Below are 18,808 nucleotides of genomic sequence, written 5' to 3'. Positions count from 1 at the left end.
ATGTTTACCTCGTAACAGCATCCATGAGAGCGCCAGAGAGGTTATGCCAGAGAAGCACAAAAACCCCACCTTCCATAGACATCTGTACCAGCTTGACTGTCAGGGTGCCAGTATTAAATAGAGTGATCATGATGAAGATGTCACCAATCTTAAAAAGGAAGATGGAGAGAACTCGTTGTCCCTAAGGTCAGAACAACAGCAATAGGTTAGCACAGACCAGCAAAAGGAGTTGATTATCTATGAATCACAACCACAGAAGGAACTCTGTGAATTACGATGGAATCAGTTGGAACTTGTGCAAAGACTCAGTGATCACATGGATGTAGACCAGGGCTCCTTATGAGGCATGTGGAACAAATAATGGCCACACAGCAAGAACAAGATCAGAAACTGAACACAGCAAATGAAAGCTTTACATCTGTGGAAACAATAGCAGACTGTAAGGGATTATTAAACCACCACAGAGGTGGATTGAAAGTAATTAAGTGAATAGGGACTGTATTGTTTATTACAATTGGTAATTACTTTTGTTTAAGAGCATTATTGAGTCTTGCAGGTTTATATCGACATACTATTGTGTTTGATTTCTTTAAAGGGGGAAGTTGTGTTATTACAGGTGTACATAATAAATTCTTCAGTTCCCAGGGTGCAATGCAAGCAGTTCACCCAGAAGTGGAAAGGACATTGGTGAATGGGTCACACACACGTTCTTGGTAGGCTGGGTATCCAATATAAAATGTGGTCAAGCTGAAACCATTCTGTAAGTATGCAAATAAAATAGTTCTAGTGTTTTACCCACACAAGTTTGTCTTTGATAAAGGACAAACACAACAAACAGCATCTCATATTCTGTTTCAATGGTCCCTAACCTGATGTAATCAACATTGATTCCTCTCACTTCAAGTCACCTCTCTTCTCTGTTTCTGCCCACCCCCACCTTTCTTTCCCTTATTCCTCTGGCCCTTACAATCCTTTTTCTTCCCTTCTCTTGCCTTCATGAGCAGTCTATCACCCACACCTTCTTTCCTCCTGTCTCTTGTTCCCCATTTCCTCTCTTTTATTCCATGGTCTATTGTCCTCTTTTCAGGTTCCATCTGGATCACCTCTTTCACACTTCACCTATAACCTCTTGGTATAATTTTGATTTATCTATCACCCACCAGCTTGTGATCCTCCCCCATGAACTCTCTCTACCATTTTATTCTGGCTTGTGCCCACTTTCATTCCAGTCCTGATGAAGAGTTTTGGCCCAGAACGTTGACTTCATTTTCATCTGCAGATGCTGCATTCTCTGCTGAGTTCCTCCTGTATTTTGTACCCATTGCACTGAGAATTTTAGTGATCTGTCAACAGTGGAATAACTGAGGTCCAAACAGATTTTGCTAAACTATTATTCTTTTCTCCATTTTGGACTTGCCTATATTTTTGGGTGTTCCTTAAAGGAAGAAATATTCATGAGAAAATAGATCTGGCTAAATTTTACAGAAATATAACAATTAGAGCTTCTCTAGATCCTGAAGTCTTGTTAACACCTTTACATCAGGCCTAGCCTTGTGCATTAAAATTTACTGCAGTGCTGATGCCTGCTCAGTGTTCCCAGGAGCATGTATCATACTTTTCACACATTCAGTATTACATGTTCAGAGATTATCTTGATCCTTCTCCCTCTCCAATCATTCATTATTAGCTTTCATAATTTCAACAATTTTCATAAACATGGTGGCTTCCCCAAACATGGTTTTGATCCAAGATCCACAAATATGTAAGGCAAAAATCATAAGATACTAAAGAAATGTGAAGCAAAAATCAGTATGATATACAGATTACCTCTGTCGTTATTCTGTCTGAGTTTTCAATTCTATATTTGCTTTGCCTTTCTATCAATCTTTAGAGTATTTACTTTATATTATGCATTTCTTATGAGAAGCAATGGTAAAAACTTGAACAGGTTCATAAGTAAGTTTAAAACAATGGAATTTTTTAATAAAATACCAGAGATTAGTGGAATTTACTAGCTTAATTACCAAAACCAGGTTCATATTGGATAGCCCCTTAAAGTTTTATTTGCACACGAGAAAGAATATTGCAAAAAATATTATTTTTATTTTAAATAGACCATATTAAAGCAATAGCATAATTCATAGTCGGATAATTATTATGAAAGTTTTAATGGCTTTTAGTGCCAGCAGGCATGCGTGACACTATAACATATTTACAGCTTCATTAGATGTTTCAGCATTAGCTAAGGGTAGGGCAGGAGCTCTGATAATACTTGTGGGTGTTTGGACACAAACTCAAAACATGAATCAGGCTCACCAGTATGGGCAAAAACCAATGATTTCTAAATAATGTCATTGAAGAACATCACATGCAAACAGGAATTTGCAGAGGATGTTTCAGCATAATAACATACTTCAATGGAAGATTGTGTACCCTAGAACTTTAAACCGTTAATGAATGCATTCTAAAACTTCAAGAGTCATTTTGACTAACAATCGCCTAATAGACAATATCATATCAATAATCTGTTTTTCATTTTTCATTTTCCAAGTTTTAATTTACAATGTGCAATGCATAGGTGCCTGACGCCGGTCCCCTAGGCCTGAGTCGACACTGTAGTAGTAGTACTAATGCATAGGTGACCACTTCTAGTAAACTAACATCTAGTTTACACACATATCCAACGGTAACATTTTCCCTTACTTCATCGAAACATACAAGACAGAAAAGGCCCTTCAGCCACAGATTTCACCCTGACTATCAGCCACCCATTGACACTAACCCTAGTATACATGTTAATACCTATCTTCTATTCTTCTCACATACTGATCAACTACTTTCATACTGCACTTACAGACAAGGGAGAATTATTTAGAGTCACCAATTAACCTACCAAAACACATCTCTGGAATGTGGGAGAAAGTCAGAATGCCGAGAGTAGTCCCGTGAAGTTCCAGGGAGAAGAGGGAAACTCCTTATAGGCAACACCCAAAGCCAGGTCTCATATATTAAATGACAGGAGCATTATAGCTGTGCAGCTAGAATACAACACACTTGTCCTTGTTTCTCAATTATGGAACCCAAGCATTTCAACTGCATGAGTGGAACTTACTAACCTTAGACACATAGCTTGATCATGAATTTGTCAAGAAGATGTTGGCATTTAACTGTTTTGTCAGCTCTCTTACTGATTAAATATATTCTTAATTTGCTGAACTTCCCATGAATAGGTCAGATTACAGTATATGTTTTGATAATTGGTAATATATTGTTATGATTGTCATTGATGTGTGCTCCAGTTTGCCTGTGATAGGTACATTTTCCTTTGCAACTGAACAGCCATTTGAGATTGTGCATGAACTTGCAAAATCTGAGCAATTATAATAGAATAGTCAGAAAACGGTGATTATTCAGTGGTGAACGATTATTCTCCAGATCTGGGCTCTACCATGAAGTGCAGAGGAACTCCTGGGACCTTGTGTTGCTCAGCAGTGTCAAAGATCTTTCACACAGTGAGTTTCCTGAACAAATGCTCACATTGATGCAGTTGGGGGCTTTGTCTCCGATTTACAATAAGCATTCTTGTCTGCTTTTAATATGTTACGAAATAAGATCAAGCGAGATTTCACAAAATTTATTGTAGCACTGAAATCTATTCCCATGGAGATTAGTAATGGAAGTGAACCCCACAGGCAAATGTGGCCGCTGAGGAGTTGTTGTGTTTAAGCCGTAAGCAAGCCAACTATTGCCTTGAGATTCAAACGATACAGAAATATTTCACAGTGAAGGCAGAACCATCTAGTGAACAGAATATTAGATGTGACATAACTAGCTGCAGGGTAACTTACTGACCTAGCACAAGAAAAAAAACAGTCAACATCACAAAGGATTCCAAGGACTTTTGACAAGCCATCAACTTTTTTCATGCTTTGATTGTAAAATAATTAGAAAGCATATATTAAATCCTAAAAGGCATGCACCATATACAGTAAAATAGGAAATGGACCATAACATGTTGCATTAGCACTTGGAGTCAATTTTAACTGCACTTCTCCAGCATAGCTAAGTAGATGATTGGGGAAAATGCCCAGATCACTGACCTACTGCTCAGATGAACCAACTAATTGTAATTGTCACTCAAAGTTCTAGAAGGGATGCCGAACGATTTGCTCAGTATCATTTTGTGTCTTTTATTAAATGCACAGATGAAGTCTAATGACTTAATTGCACACCAACACTTTTTTTTTAAACTCAGGTTTCACAACAGGCTGTAAATTTTCCAGAAAGTGTAAGAGATCAAACAGTTAAATCTCTCCTCTTTCCTGAGTTCAAGGAGAATTAGGAGTGGTTCAGCAGTTCTTACAAAATCATGGGCTGCTTGGGCCATTACTTTATTTCCACACCTCAAACTTCTGTGACTACTCCACACCACGCCTCTCTTTACAAAGGCAGATGCTCAACGGTAGCACAACATTCGATCACCTGGCAGCTGCTTCCCAAATGCTTCCTGTCTATTCAACTCAGGAAGTTGGCTGTTGGCATTTTAATGAAGGCCATTAACTCAAATATTACCCTTAGCTCTGTCATCAAAAGTTAAAATTACTCCATATCTAGGAGTTAACTGTAGAAACTTGTTTGAACTTTACATGTGAGAAGTTAAGGTTGAATCTGTTATTCTATGGATGGACTTCCATTACAGTTGCGTAAGTGTAGAGGTAACAGGTAAGGAGCAAATATTTGCATCATGCATTTGTATTCATCTGATACAAGCATGTGTCACTTTCCTGAAGGGCAGCACCGCCCACTGTGGTGCCTTCTTCATTTCAACTGATTTCCAGGACCTCAACGATAGCTAACAAGGCCAAAAGTTCTTGCCCATACCTAATTGTCCTTGAGAAGGTGAGTTTCTGAGTAGACCTGAACTTCTGATGAATGTACTTCCAGAATGCTCTTGGGAAGGGAGTTCCAGGACTTTGATCCAACGGCAACAAAGAACTGGTGGCATTCTTCCAGATCAGGATGATGGGAGTGATGTTTCTAAGCACCTACTGTAATTGTCCTTCTTGGTGATAGAGGTCGCAGGCTTGCGAGATTATGTCAGAATAGTTCAGGCAAGTAACTACAGTGGAGTTTGTGAATGATACCAATGATACAACAGTGGAGGCAATGAATGTTAAGAATGGTAGACCACCCCATCCTGGGTGATGTTAAGCTTGTCAAGCAAATGGAGCGGTAGCCAATATGCACCTGACTTGTTCCTTGTACATGGTGAAAGGACCCTGAAATATCATGAGATGAGTTACTCATTGTAGGATACTCAGATCCCAATCTGTTCCTGCAGTAACAGTATTTAAGTGGCTCATCCAGTGGCGACTCTCTGTATGTCAACGGTTGGACATTTAGCATTAGGAAGAATCTGGAAATCACACCTCATATACCATCTGGGTGGTCTCCAGGCTCTTGGTATGAACATCAAATTCTCCAACTTCTGGTAATTCCCTCCCTCTCCCTTCCCCCATCCCACCTTCACTCTGCCTCCTCTTCTAGCTGCCTATCACCTCTCTCATGATTCTGCCTTCTTCTACTACCCATAGTGCTTTCCTCTTACATTCCTTCTTCACCTCTCCTGCCTATCCCCTCCCCCACCCCTTAATCATTCCTCTGATTGGTTTTTCACCTGGTGCCTCTAGCCCTTCCCCCTCCCCTATCTCTATTACTGGGCTTCAGCCCTCTCTTCCCCCCCATTTCTGATGAAGGGTCTCGGCCCGAAACGTTGGCTACTCTTTTCTCACGGATGCTGCTTGACCTGCTGAGTTCTTCCAGTGTCATGTACGTATTCTTTGATCTACAGCATCTGCAGCTGTATTTTTGTGTTTATCAGTCATTGCCTAAGTGTTGTCCCGGTCTTCCTGAAGGAGCTGTTTTATTTGTTCAGGAGTTGGAACTGGAGTGCAAGCATGAATGTCCATTCCTATTTCTGACCATGTGTATTACAGAATAGTTGAAAATGCTTGGGCCCTGGGCACTTCCCTGAGGAACTGCTGTGGTGATGTCTTGGAGCCTGGAATGATTAACCTCCAACAATGACAGCAACCTTCCTTTCTGTGAACTATCACTCTAATCATTTGATATTTTGCTCTTTGATGCCATATTCAGTCAAATGCTGCTTTGATATGTCAAGAGAAATCATTCTCACTTCACCTCTAGAACTGCTTGGACCAAGGTTTTGAGGAGGTTAGTGCATAAGTGGCTAGTGAAGATGACTTTGGTGAGTACATGCTGCCTGATACCTCTTTAGGGCACAACTTCAGGATTGAAGGGCATTCATTTAGAACAGAGATGTGGAGAAATTACTTTAGTCAGAGAGTGGAATTTGTTGCCAAGAGTGGCTGTGGAGGCCAGTCATTGGGTGCATTTAAGGCAGAGATAGATAGGTTCTTGATTAGCATTAAAGGGTATGGGGAGAAGGCAGGGGAGTGGGGATGACTGGAAGAATTGGACCAGCCCATGATTGAATAGCAGAGCAGACCCAATGGGCTGAATGGCCTACTTCTATTTCTATACCTTATGGTCTTATAGAATGGAGCTTCCATTACTTCAATAATTACAGAGTAGACTGATTGGGCCTCAAGGACTTTATACTTTGCCTTCCAACTACAATAACCCAAACACAGATTTACAGATTACAGTAAAGCAAAGCTGACCGCTGCTTATGAAAGTTCACAGTCGCCGAGCACCTTCACTCTGATAAATTTATCCTTTGCCTTCATGAACGTCATGGTATTTACATTTGAACCAGAATACCATAAGCACAATAATAGCCCATAATAATTACCTGCAGTTTAGATTCTAGCCACTATAACCTTAAACTGTCGACGTAACAAAAAAAAACAGATCTCACACAATCCTGAAGAAGGGTCTCGCCCCGAAATGTCGACTGTTTATTAATTTCCGCAGTTGCTGCCTGACCTGCTGAGTTCCTGCAGCATTTTGTGTGTGTTGCTTTGTATTTTCAGCATCTGCACATTTTCTCCTGTTTATGATCTCACACAAAGCTGTGTTTGGGCTTGCACACAGTGTCTATATGCATAATAAAGGGCGCAGATGGCTGAACTTCACTTTAGACACTTGAACCTATTTTTTAATGTTATCATCTTCATTTGCCAAAAGTTCAAAGGCAGGCATATCGTATCCTCTGAATGAAGATTGTGACAGCTAAAATTACTTGCTTCCTGAAATGACAGAATTACTTATTTTAGATTACTCTAACACATTGCATATTCTTGTTTAGAACATCAGCAAACCACAAAAAAGGTTATTTACCTTACATTGATATTACATTTCCCATTTAAACAAATGTCATATATTTTTTGTGAATATTAACAAGCCAGATGAAAACTCTCATAATTCAGGTGGACAGCCTACAGAATTAGCCATATTGGCCTCCAGTATGGCCAAATCATTCTACGGGGATCAGATTATTAATCAAGAAGCTACCTTTGTAAGTCAAGCCTTTATATGTTTCTCTTTAGCAAATTACTTGTAAATACTGCATAACTTTGAAGTAATTAGTCTGCTTTGATGCTGGATAGCTGTGGGATAATTTTAATTCCCCCTTATGCACGCATACATACACAACTTTGAGCTTAACTTCACAGTGGCTACGTTCCAAATCAGATCAGATTCCACTCTTAAATCAGTGATTCTGGGGCACTAATGTAACTTTGAGTGAACAAATCAGCAGGTGCCATACCAGTAACGATTATCAACTCTAATTTCTCATCCAAAATGCCAGAACATTCTTCAGAGCTCTTAATTCCTCTCTGAGTGAAAAAAAAAAGAATGTTACTATTCTTAATAACAAACCGAGTTTAATGAATCCACTTAAAAGATGGCCCATGTTAAGGGTCACGTCTACACTGATTCCATAATTGAGAAAATGTGTATTGTAACATACCAATTCTTGCTTCTCTACTTGCTGGTGGTATTAGAACTAGATAGAGCCATGTAGAATGGTGCTAACAATAATATTAGTGACTAGCCATATAATCCATTGGGAATTCAAATGCACTTCACTGCATACTGTACTGGTTAATGAAAATGAATACCAGTGGCCATTGCCATTGGCCATATCAGTGTACCAATATCATCTTAATATCTTTGACTATTTATTGCTAAAGTAGCAAGAAGAAAGTAAAAGGCAAAACTGTTTTAGTTTCACTTCCTTGCTTACTGCTCTTTGGTTGCCAGATAAACCAGTAACAAGCTGAAAACTTCCAATTTCCAAGATGGCGGCGCGACGCAGCTTACAGCGGCCACTCCGGAGCTGATTATCTGTTATTTGTGAAGTCAGGTGCCGTGCGCAATCATAATCGATTGAAAATGGACGTGGGAGCACGGAGGAATATCGGGAAATCTCCAGGAAGACCTTCTTTGTTGCTGCTGCTGCTGTGAGGTCCGGGTCTCTGCTGGGAAGAACAGGCCCCCAGTCCTTGGGGTTGTGTTGCCGATGGCCGTTGGCAGGGCTGTCTTAATATGCTCGGCAGAGGATGGTGCTCGGAGAAGCTGTGCCGGAGGGAATGGTCATTGGCTCGGAGGTTCGACGGACTCGGAGTCCGCTGCGGTCAGGTTGCTTTTGTTGTGTGCTGCGTCTGCGAGGCTGAGTCGGGCAGCGCCATGGAAGTCCATAGCGGGGGTATTCACTTCTGCTGCTGGCGTGGGATGGCGAGTCTGTCGGGACCCTGGGGACTTGTGGAAACTGTGTGGTGATTTCTTTTGAACTTACAGTCCTTTAACATCTTTGGACTATTTTTACTGTGCCCATGGTCTGATTTTTATCAATTATGCTATTGTTTGCACTGTTGTAACTATATGTTGTAACTATGTGGCTTTGTGCAGGTCTTGTAGCTATAGTTTTTGGTCTTGTTTGTCTGGTGGATTTGGAGCTCCTTTCCAGGGAACGCGCTAAGATGGTAGCGCGGTATTAATACGCAGCAGCCTCTCCGGACTCTGGATTAGGGATTGCCAAACGTTATGTGGATTTTCTAGTATAGTCTGTTTTGTCATATGCTTTTGTGATATCATTCTGGAGGAACGTTGTCTCATTTTTTAACTGCATTGCATTTGTGGTTTCTAAATGACAATAAACTGAATCTGAAAACACTGGAGTTTGGAAACAAGAAAGTAGTAGCAACATTATATGCAGAGAGCCAGTCCTGCAGAAGAGTCTCAGCTCGCAACATCAACCGTACTTTCTTCCACAGATGCTGCTGGCTTGCTAAGTTCTTCCAGCATTTTGTGTGTGCTGGTTGACTTCAAAACTCACTTCAGAAGCTGATTTATATACTTTTAAGCATACCATTTATACAATATGAACACTGCTGCCTACCGTTCTGGCAGGATATTTGTGTGTGCACTTTTTGTTCTCAGCATTAATCCCCAGATACGGCAGACAATGTTGCTTTGACACAGCAAACACTGTTGTATTCATTACCCACGGAGGGACACATGGCTAACACCTGTAGGAACTTCTATACATGCTACTTAAAGGAGTGATTTACATGAAGTGCAAATTCAACAGATTTACACTTCATACAAATCAGATGGTGGTAGTGTTTAAAGCTGCAAGGAATAGTGAAAGAGTATGTGTTGACTTCAAGGCCTCCAATACCCATTTGGATACTAAAGCAGATGTTCCTCTCAGTATGCAGCATTGCAAAAAGAGAGGAGGATGCACACAGCAAGACAAACTGCAAGGAGTGGACGAGCTAGAATACAGACTTCTGCAGCTGACTATATTTATTCTGGGAACAACACACTCTCCATTCACCCTACCATGGAACCATGAGTTTGAGTACCTGCAGCAGTTTTTCACTGAAGATACTGGAGACCTAGCCTCTGGCTGCATTATGAAAATATGGCTCATGATGGCTTGAGGCCACCTAGTGCATGGGAACAGATGTGTAAGTGTAGGATGGGAGAGAGGGGAGGGGTGCAGTCAACGACAGCATGCGATGGATTTTCTCCAAGGTGTTTTCTCTCCATAGCAACCACCACACTGACGCAAGAGCCTGCTATGAAGAGAGTGCTGAGGCCAATTCTCACTTCCAAAGACTTGTAATAACAATGGCTCAGCAATTGCTGTTGGGAATTTCATTTTAGCACACAAATACAGAAGAAAGGCATCCAAGATTTCTGAAAGGTAAATTTCACTAGTTTTGCAATATTTTAGCAGGATCACCCAAATTAGGTGCTTAATCTAAACAAGTAGGACATCAGAAAAGGGTAAAATACATTTTCTAAGCAATATTGCAATTGCCGCACCCATTTCCTGCTACTATCCAATTTGGGTTAAATAGCTACTGTAGATTGCCCCAAGTGGTATGTAAGTGGTAGAAACTGTACTGAAGTTATGCAGATAGAAAGAAAATAAGTTACAGGGAAAATTTTAGGGTAATGGGATTGCTCTATCGCACAGCGGTGTCTCAATGAGCTTAAATTACATCCTTCTATGTTGCAAGGAACTAGGGAACAAATCTCTTGTAAAAGAGATAGCTCAACCAATAGCAAGCCACTCCAACTACGAAGATCATGGTCAATTATAGAGAATACTTGATATAGAGAGTGGCATTCCGTTTAACTTGTCCTCACTAAAGAAAATGAAGGATCAACTGAGCTTTCGGCAGGGATTGCTCCCTCAGCAATTCCCTGTCCATTCGTCCCTCCCCACTAATCTCCCTCTTGGTACACCTACCCATACACCTCCTCCCTCACCTCCATTCCGGGCCCCAGAACTACCAAGTGAGGCAACATTTCACCTGCAAATCTGCTGGTGTTGTCTATTGTATCCGGTGCTCCTGATGTGGCCTCTTCCACAGTGGTGAGACCCACAGTAAATTGAGGGGCCACTTCTTCTACCACCTCCGAGCCATCGGCCACGAGTGAGTCTTCCTGATGCCACCATTTAAATTCCGATTTCCATTCCCGTTTGTACATATTGGTCCATGGCCTCCTCTGTGCTAAGATGAGCCCACCCTCAGGGTGGAAGAGCAAGATCTTATATTCTATCTTGGTACCCTCAAACCTGATAGCATAAATATCAATTTCTCCTTCCGGTGACAAATCCCACCCCCCTCCATTTTTCACTCCAATCTTTCACTTTGTTTCACCTGCCTATTGCTTCCCCTGGGCCCCCTCCTTCTTCCCTTTCTCCTACTGTCCACTCTCCTCTCCTATCAGTTTCTTTCTTCTCCAGCCCTTGACCTTTCCCACCCACCTGACTTTACCTATCACTTTCCATGACCTACCGCTCTCCCACCTTCTACTCTGGCATGTCCCCCACTTCTCAGTTCCACATCTTCTGATGAAAGATGCTGAAAGGAGTTATGGTGGTAGTGAAAAACATGCAATCAGAGAACCATGAATTAACTATGAGAAGCAATGTCCTGAAACAGAGGATTATAATTCAGTTCGCAAGTCAGTTTGTTGGATCTGGTTGTCAGCTAGAAGCTGAACTGTAAACATTCTGAAAGTGATTGGCAAGAAAAAACAGAATGGAGTTGTGATCTGAAGCACATCACAGTACTGAATTTCCCATCACATCCAAACTTGGAGAGATTAAAAAACACTGCAAAACAAAACTGACTCCTTCTGGATATTCAAATATATTAGGGACGCTCCTTTTCAACCACCATAGGTAGTCAAAGCTACTCGAGGAGACCACACACACCTTAAACAATGCTGTAGCTTGCACACTGACAAAATTGTTTTCACTTTAATGAAGTGACAAGGAGCAGAAACACCTCTTTGCATTTTCATTTGCACTGGGTAAATATTGCGACTTCAGCAGTGTGGCCAAGCCTTCAGAATGGGAGACCAGCTGTTGGTGCCCACTAGAAGCTTTTGAATTAAGTATTTGGTTTTCACTGCACTAACCAGGAATTAAATTTTACATAAATTGTAAACTGGGTGTAACCAAATAAGAATTTCTGAATTGGAACATCCTCACATTAAAAACTCAACTGCTGAGTCCATTCAGGCACTTGGGTAGAAGTGGATCAGTGTTTTTAAAGTGCTCTCTCTGTGGCAGTCACACAGCCTGCCGGGGAGATGAAGGAGACCTGGGGTCTTGTCAATGGAACAGAAAGCAGAGAGGGATGAATAGAATAGCTGAGTCATAGCAAAAAATGTCTAAACCTACAGCAGATGAGCAGGATATCTGCTAGAAAGAAGCACCAATTAAAACACACACAAAACATTTTAAAAGTGCCATTTACACGGAAACAAGTAGTTTCTTCCAGCTCAATTTCTAATTCAATGGATGCAGAAGGATAACAAGTCACGTAAACCCATTCTGCCCAGTAAACTGAGGGCTGCTCTCAGATTAAATTAACCTCGCTGCCTCTCCCTACATAGTCACTGGTTATACACCATGGAAACAAGCCCTTTACCCACCTTGATCATGCCAATCCAGTTGCCCACTTTTCTGTGTTTGATTTTGGCTGCTCACTCCATTCACTGACAACCCCCTGATGTAAAAACATTGTTGTTTCAATCTTTTCTGTCTCACTTTAAACTTATGCCCTTTGGTATTAGATGCCTCTACCACTGAGAAAAACATTTGGCTTTTTTCTTTATTCATGTGCATCATGACTTTACAACCTCAATAGGGTCACATCTCAGCCTCTTAAGGTACTGTGAAAAAGGTCCCAGCCTATGCAGCCTCACCTTAATAGCCCAACCCTACAGTCCTGGTAACATCCTCACAAATATTTTTGTACCCTCTCCAGTTTAATGATATCATTCCTTTACCAAGGCAACCAAACCTGAACAGAGTATTCCAATTGTGCCCTTACCAAAACCTTGCAGTAACATGACCTCCAACGCCTGTACTCAGTATTCTGACCAATGAAGGCAAGCAAGTCAAATGCCTTCTTCATCAACCTGTCTATCTGTGCATCACTTCAAGGAATTATGTACCTACACCTGTAGGTCTCTCTGTTCTACAACACAACCCAGGGGCCAACCATTTACTGTGTATGTCCTGCCCTTATTTGTTTTACCAAAATACACCTTGCATTTACCTGAACTCAACTCAATTTGCCTTCCCTTGTCTCACTGACCCACATGATCAAAATCGCATTGTAACCTTCTTCACTGTCTCTGTGACACACAATCAGAACTAACTAGAATTCACAACATTCCTGTTAAATTTCCTTTTTTTTCTAGCAACAGAAACACAGGTGTCTCCAAGTGTCCTGTTTTACTAAAGCCCAAGTTAATTCAAATTAATCACAAAATCCTCTTCAGCTCCTCAACACTGTTCCTAAAATTTGGTCTGATAATTGAACCCAATACTCCAGTGAAAGCATAAGCATTATTTTAGAAATGTCATCCTTATTTCTTTGTATTTCTACTCAACGGTTTCAATAAAACTTGCCGGGTGAACACTTTTAGCTACTCAGGGGTACACTGGATTGGTCGTGGCAAATGTTACAACAGGTGTGGCTGGTTGAAACTCACTGTACTGACTGAGTAAGATCAGAGGCACACAAGAATCATAGGCCTTTGTTTATAATTCATGAAGAAAGATGCAATGAAAACTGTTGTAAACATCACCGCTTTCAGCTGAACTAATGTGGTAAATTCATCAGCAGTTTATTGAACTGCTGAAAGAACCTAGTGACCCAATTCAGAAATAGTTACTTCATAATTGTACACCGGCAGAGTTGGGGCGTGATGCAGGAAAGATTTGTGAAAATGTTGGAGATATTTTTCAATCAAGGCAAATTGATCAATTTTATTTTAACCTAAAAGGATTTAAGTTGAATTTTACCTTTTATAGTCACAGTAATAATTAGTCTTGAAGAGACATGTGCAGATGCAGCAAGGGGATGCTGCCCTTTGCCCACTGCAGTCCCTGCTGATAGCAAGCAACTATGGGGATGCAGGACTGCAGCAGAAAACAATACTGACATACTGAGTGCCAGGGAATGCACCAACACTGTCTAAAACCTGTCATCACCACCTAATAAAGACATTCATAACCTTCTCCACCCACTGTCAGACTTCGTAATAGAAAATTCCACAACTACTTCTGCTGCATAGTCAAAATAAAGGAAGTCAATCCTGTTTTGTTCCACGGAAGAGAGAAAACACCACAAGCAGTAAACAAAAAAATGTAATTGTCCCCCATCTTTCTTGGGCAGTCCCTTAAACAGGGGATAGAGAATAATTCATTTCCTCTCTGATTTTGTGGTAGCTAATGGGACCAACATGGGATCAGCAAATTCCTCCATCAATGAAGCAGTGGCTGAATTCCAGGGCTGGCATGTGGCTGAATTGTAAGCTGGTCTGCCATGTCAACTGGTCACGCAGGGGCTCTGTGTGTTTCTGATGCAGAGCCTCAAGGTTATCAACACTAGGAGAATGCTTGTTCCCCACTCTAACACCATCTAAACCCAGTTGTCTGTAAGTGATCCATCTCCTCCATTTCCTGCACATTCATGTCCCTATCTAAGATGCTATTAAATGGGTCTATCATATCTGCCTTAACTACCAGCTTTGCCAGCACACACCAGGCATCCACCACTCTCTATGTAAAAACACCTGCCCTGCATATATCCTTCGAACTTCTCCCTTCTCACATTAAATGTGAGACCTCTAGTATCAGACATTCAACACTAGGACAATGATACTGGCTATCTATTCAATAGAGACCACTATTAGTTTTATAAACTTCCATCAGGCCTCCACTCAACATCTAGCACTTCAGTGAAAACAACCAAAGTTTGCCCAACCGTTAATCAAGGCAGCAGTCTGGTAAACCTCTTCTGGATCCTCTCCACAGTCCCTACATCATATGTATAATGGAGTGAATAGAATTGAATGCAATACGGGAAACAGGCTGTGCTTACCGATATCTTGCTGTGAAACTTCATTGTTGAAAGCATGGTTCAGCAACAGCAAATTGGTAGAGGACCTTTGGATGTTGAATATAGAAACATAGAAACTAGGTGCAGGAGTAGGCCATTCGGCCCTTTGAGCCTGCACCGCCATTCAGTATGATCATGGCTGATCATCCAACTCAGAACCCTGTACCTGCTTTCTCTCCATACCCCCTGATCCCTTTAGCCACAAGGGCCATATCTAACTTCCTCATATAAATATAAAGCACATCCTCCCATGTGGTTCAATGAAAATGTGATGGATATTCACTGTGCAGGGCTCGGGGGCCTTTTTGCCAAGCTCAGTTTTCTAACACAGAAGCTATGAAGTTCTAGAGATCAAAGAGTTGTTTTTGAGTAAGTTAAACTTCCAAACAATACTCTTTATTCAGTTTGTGTCATAAATGGGAACTAGTTTTCAGATCTTAATGTAAATAACAGACAATAATCAGTCTGAAGTTAAAAGGATAGCTTTGAAAAAAAAATCACTGTAGATAGAGCAGAGACTGCTGGCCCACAGTGTGGGGTTAGTTACAGAGTAAAACAATGGGATTACACTAATTATGCAAGACTGGCTAAATTATTTATGTAATGCCCTGCTTAGTATTTCCGCTAAATGCTGTGAGGTAGTTTATATTAGCAGTTTTCTGTTAAAGCAGTGTGTCCTGCTGGAAAGTGCGTTTTCGCTCCAGCTAAGATAAGGACCCATGTTATCTAATTTGAGTTAGCCAATCAAAATTGTGGGATGTGAGAGAAGGTTCTAGAGAGCGGTGGGGGAGAGTTTTCTGAAGGACAGTAGTCTAAGTTTGGGGTTTTATTGATGGGAGCTGTGGAGCAGGGCACAAGAGAATATGCCGTAGCAAGGAGTGCTTTGTGGAGATGAATGTCTGCAAGGAGGAAGGCCAGTACTCCTGAGAGAGAGCCAGCTTACTCACGATGGACTCCGAGGGAAGTTTGGCACGTGGTAGGTGTTTTTATGCAGACTGCAGGTCCAGAATGCGAGTAAGAGATACACACTGCAGTATGAACTCCAACGTTATATCCAAATTGGACTACTTTAACTGTTATGAGCCCTTTTCTTTCTTTTCTTTACAACTGTTTGATAAAGCTGCCACTGGAAAATACATTTTCTTTATAATTTTATGCGGTGTATGATCTGTTATTACTTGCTGACCAATAGTTTTGTATGGGCAATATTTACACAGCATTCACTCAAATTGAGGTTCCTTTAATCGGAACATCACAATGTTCCTGTTTGGTTGAACCCAAATCGTATTGACCCTGGGCATATATTAGTTATGAAAGGTGGCCTTCTCACCACTGTGTCATGTGGCTGTTAGCAGTCAGCTAACAAGCCAAGTTTGTACACGAGCCCTGGTGAGAAGGTTACATCTGGTTCAAAGAAGCTTGCAGAACAGATTGATATGATCACTTAGCGCATCAAATAGCTGACCTATCATAGTCGGGAGATTTGTGCACTCAGTGTTGCAATGAGCAGCGACTGAGGAGAACCCAAGTGCAGGACACAGGCATGGAGACTTGACACGGGGAAGGATTTGGACATGACTTGGACTTGGAGCCTGGACTTGGACTTGACTGGAACACAGAGCCTGGACTTGGATTTGACAGGTACACAGAGCCTAGACTTGGACATGGAGATGACAACACCAAACAAAGACAGATGATTCATATCTTAGTTCGGAGGAGCCAGCAATCCTCAGCTGGACCCGAAGAGACGGAATCCCCAACTCGGAATAGTGGCAAGCAGCCGGACCTACTCAGCTCGGTATGAGACGACTAAACCAAACAACAACAGACAATACGTATCTTGACGCAGAGAAGCTCATGAAGACGGTCCCTTATTCGAACATAGCCGCACAACCCCAGAGACAAACCAGCCACGAGTAGCTGTAAGCTGGAGTTTTTATCCTGCTGGTTTGGATAAAAATCAGGTGCCTTAATCAAGGAACCAGGTAAAACATGGGGAAGAGGAAATTAACAGAAATAAGGAATCAACAGACTGGACCGTGGCACTCAGACAGTCAGCCCTCACTGCATTAATTGTGGGTGTTTGGAATCTCTGTCTCCAGAAGCTTTTAGGTCATCTGTGTGAAAAGGTATCTGACAAAACTATCACATGTTCGAAGTTCAAAGTCCATCTATTATCAAAATATGCATACTATATACAACCTTAAGATTTGTCTCCTTACAGACAGCCACAAAACAATGAAACCCAATAGAACCCATTAAAAAAAGACCGTCAAATATACAATATGTAGAAAGTAAACAAATCATGCAAAAAATAAAAGCAAGCAAATAACATTCAGAACTGAAGTTCACTAAAATGAGTCCACAGCCACGAAGCCAGTCATCACTTTAGCCAATTCAGGAGCCCATTAACTGCAGGCTACAGCCTCAGTTCAGCACAGAATCAAATAAACCTCGCAGGGCAGCAAGCTGAACACCAGCCCATCCCTCGCCTCTGGTCCTGACACTCTGACCTTTTCAATCTGGTCCCGGCACTTAAAATGGCCCAATCTATGGTCGGTCCTCGCTCTCGGACCTGAGTCATGCTGTTTCAATATGCTGTCAAGTCCAAGCCCCAACGCCTTGATTCGGCTCATACTTGACCCAATGACCGGATAACAATTCATCCTGGTGCTTAACTTGATCAAACCTCATGACTTTCTTCACTCTTATGCTCGGGCCTGGGCCCTGCCAACTCTGCTCACCTGGCCTTGATTCTGCTGTTTAATCACCTCCAACTCCACTCCAGCATTGGCTGAACATCGGCTCATGCCCAGACCATGCCGTCTCAGCTTGGCCTGTACATGCCATGCCACAGTCATCCTGCACCTTTGAGACTTTAGTTCACACTACAAAAATTACAAGTCGTATAAGCGGTACAAAAGTTCGACTCTGAAAGGCAAGTTACAGGCTATTGATTGTTGTGATTTGTAACCAGGAAAAAGTGCGATGAATGCTGTAATTTTTTGATTTGTTTGCTACCAGCAAATAGTCACCGTGCTTCACAAGTGCCAACTTAAACCAGAAGACAGTCAAGTGTCAAAAAAAAGAATAAGTGTTAGAGAATAATCAGGCTTGTTAGGGATGGTCAAAGGAACATCAAGAAGAATGACAGAAAGATGGGGTGAGTAGAATCCATTCCTCTGCCTTTGATTTCTGTTGACGAATGGCTCATTTGTTTGCAACTTGTTGATAGATTTTTACCTTATAGGAACTGTACCTGTGTTTTGGAAATCCTTTCTCTTTAAAAAAAAACATTTGTAATTTGAGAACCTTTTGTAAGGTAGAAATTCTCTGTGAATTATAAATATGTTTTTAGAATTTTATTTAAATTTAAATGTGTATCACTAAAAATAAATGAGCTATGTTTAAACTACTTTGTTAGCTGGAAGTATCTCATCCTTGGTAGGGAGGGGAGATGCACAGCTCAAATATTTGGTATTGATAGCTAAACCCATTGCAGCAGATAAACAGGGAAGTGAACTATCCTTTGAAGAGTAGGTGGCTACAGTATTACTTCACTTTAGTGAGGGTACCCATACTGTAACTAAGTATTTCAGGTAAGGTTTCAGATTTTTGTTTAAGTTCAGAACATTGCAGTCAGCAACCAGATACCATCACAGAAGAGCATCAATAATTCAGAGCTTGCACAATGATGCGCAAAAATGCAAGCATTACCTCTGTGTTGCAGTTTGACTACTCAGCTTGAGGTAGTCGTAGGAATGAAGTCCACACACATTAGATTTAGTGGCTTCCCATTGGTTGCACTCCCACAGGAAGTTTATTGATGGGGAAATAAAATATCGTAACAAAAAGATTGAGAAGCGTTGGGCTTT

General features: G+C 41.3%; 1 protein-coding gene across 2 annotated transcripts in view; it reads right to left on the bottom strand.

Moving 5' to 3' along the window:
* LOC140739343 (pro-neuregulin-2, membrane-bound isoform-like) overlaps nt 1–18,808 on the bottom strand; it is a 686,097-nt gene that overhangs the window by 197,147 nt on the left and 470,142 nt on the right. The window lies entirely within an intron of this gene.

The sequence above is a fragment of the Hemitrygon akajei genome, chromosome 15 (assembly GCF_048418815.1).
Source record: "Hemitrygon akajei chromosome 15, sHemAka1.3, whole genome shotgun sequence".
In the NCBI taxonomy this organism is placed as follows: domain Eukaryota; kingdom Metazoa; phylum Chordata; class Chondrichthyes; order Myliobatiformes; family Dasyatidae; genus Hemitrygon; species Hemitrygon akajei.
The sequence above is the reverse complement of the archived record's forward strand: the minus strand, read 5'-3'. Positions and strand labels throughout refer to the sequence as shown.